This window comes from Odocoileus virginianus, chromosome 8 (assembly GCF_023699985.2).
Source record: "Odocoileus virginianus isolate 20LAN1187 ecotype Illinois chromosome 8, Ovbor_1.2, whole genome shotgun sequence".
Taxonomy (NCBI): Eukaryota; Metazoa; Chordata; class Mammalia; order Artiodactyla; family Cervidae; genus Odocoileus; species Odocoileus virginianus.
The window spans coordinates 12,762,742-12,765,072 of NC_069681.1; the positions used below are offsets into that span (position 1 = coordinate 12,762,742).

Sequence of the window (2,331 nt, forward strand, 5' to 3'; positions counted from 1 at the left end):
AAAGTCCTGAAGAACTGATGCTTCTGAACTGTGGTGCTGGAGAAGACTCTTGACTGTCCCCTGAACTGTAAGATCAAACCAGTCAATCCTAGAGGAAATCAACCCTGATTATTTGTTGGACAGACTGATGCTGAAACTCCAACACTTTGGCCACTTGATACAAACAGCCAACTCACTGGAAAAGACCCTGATGCTGGGAAAGATTGAAGGCAGAAGAAGGGAGCGAGAGAGGATGAGATCATCAGATGGCATTACCAGCTTAATGAACATGAGTTTGAAGAAACTCAGGGAAACAATGAAAGACAGGGAAGCCTGGTGTGCTGCAGTCCATGGGGTCACAAAGAGTTGGACATGACTTAGTGACTGAACAATAGCAACCTGGTCTGAGCCACATGGACCTCTGATAGATGCAGGGTGGGATGTGGGAGGGGGTGCTGTATCCACTGAAGTTTTCCTGGAAATGGCAAGGGGCAATTGAACTACTATCTTCTGTTTGATCCACATATAACAGCATTTGAACAGGTCAGAAAATGTAGATGTTCATTATTAACTGAGGCCCTCTATAGTGCCAGATGATAATTAAATGCTGAAAAGACAGTAGGGAATAAGGTCCCCATCCTCAAGGAAAGTGTACTTTTTAAAATTGCACGGACAGTTTTATTAAGTGGCATTTTACTTAGGCCTTGAAAGTTTGCCTGCAAGCCAAGAAAAATTAAGTAAATGAAAAAATGTGGCCCAAAAAAATGTGCTCCAGGCACAACAAACAATCAGAACTTCAAGAAAGAAAATGTGATCACAGTATACTACTTGGCTAAACTGTTTTAAAAAGGAAACACAAAAGAGTGCGTGGAAGTTATGGTACACAAAAGGAGACAAAGCGTAAGTAATTATGCTAGTCCACGAATTCTAGTGGTAACAGGAAAGAGACAAGCTAAAAGTTATTTCAAAAAGCAATTTCAAATAGTGTTGTGCTATGAAGGAGGTAAAATGTGGTCAGTGGATGGGGTGACTGGATATGGAGTGGGGTTAGGAAGGTTTAGAGAAGGCATCTAGGAGGAGTGCCTTTTCCTGTGACTCAGACGGTAAAGAACCTGCCTGCAATGCAGGAGACCCGGGTTCGATCCCTGGGTCAGGGAGATCCCCTGGAGAAGAATGGAATGGCTACCAACTCCAGTATTCTTGCCTGGAGAATCTCATGGATAGAAGAGCCTGGTGGTCTACAGTCCATGGGATCGCAGAGAATTGGACATGACTGAGCCACCACACTTTCACTTTCTAGGAAGAGCTGGTATTCAAGCTGAGAGCCGAAGGATCAGAAGACGCCGCCAAGCCCTGGTTCTGGTCCAGAGCAGCACGAGCAGCAGATGCAAATGCCCCGTGGCCATGTGGAGGGGAAGTTTGACCTGGACGCCTGGAGTCTGCTAAACAGTGAGCAAGCGGCACAAGGAGAGATCACAGGGGCAGGAGGGCCAGACCCCATGGGGGCCTGTGGACAGTGAGGGGCTCCCACGTCACTTTCACAGCAAAGGGGAGCCACTGCAAGGGACCTAAATCAAAATGAAATGAAGTCCCCTTACCTTCTCACTGCGTGTCTCCAGCTCAGCACCGTCTACGAATCCATGCCTCCCAAGACTGCAGATTTCCAGGGCACAGAGATGTGGGCCCTGCGCCCCCAACTTCTGCTTCTTTTATTATTATTTGTGAAAAATACTTAATCAAGACTGAACTTTTGAGGACTTCCCTAGTGGTCCAGTGGCTAAGACTCTGAGATCCCAATGCAGGGGGCCCGGGTTTGATCCTGGATCAGGGAACAAGATCCCACAGGACACAACTAAAGATCCCACAGGCTGTAGGGAAGATAGAAGATCCTGTGGGCCACAATTAAGACCAGGAGCAGCCAAATAAAATTTTAAAATAAATAAAAATACTGAACTATGATGTTAAACTGTTTACATTGAAATAAACCTATCAAAGAGCCTTTTAAGGGACTTCCCTGGTGGTTGAGTGGTTAAGACTCTGTGCTTCCTATGCAGAGGGTATGGGTCTGTTCCCTGGTCAGGGCACTAAGATCCCACATGCTGAAGGGTGTGGTCAAAAAGTAAAAAAAGGAGGAGAGAGAGATCTTTCACCTACTACCAGTCTCATCATTCTTGGGGGTTTCAGAACGGCTTCAACAGCAAGACACAGGAACTATAAAACAGTTTTGTGTGCGTGCATGCTCAGTTGTGTCTGACTCTTCCGTGACCCCATGGACTGTAGCCCACCAGGCTCCTCTGTCCATGGGGTTCTACAGCCGAGAATACTGGTAATGGGTTGTCATTTCCTTCTCCA

At 46.3% G+C, this 2,331-nt stretch overlaps 1 long non-coding RNA gene across 1 annotated transcript; it reads left to right on the forward strand.

Annotated features, from left to right (window-relative positions):
* Window positions 1-417: 417 nt before the first annotated feature.
* Window positions 418-1,925, forward strand: LOC139036275 (uncharacterized). The gene is made up of 2 exons (XR_011488974.1): window positions 418-522; window positions 1,280-1,925. It is a non-coding gene; the product is annotated as an uncharacterized lncRNA (long non-coding RNA).
* The last annotated feature ends 406 nt before the right edge of the window (window positions 1,926-2,331 follow it).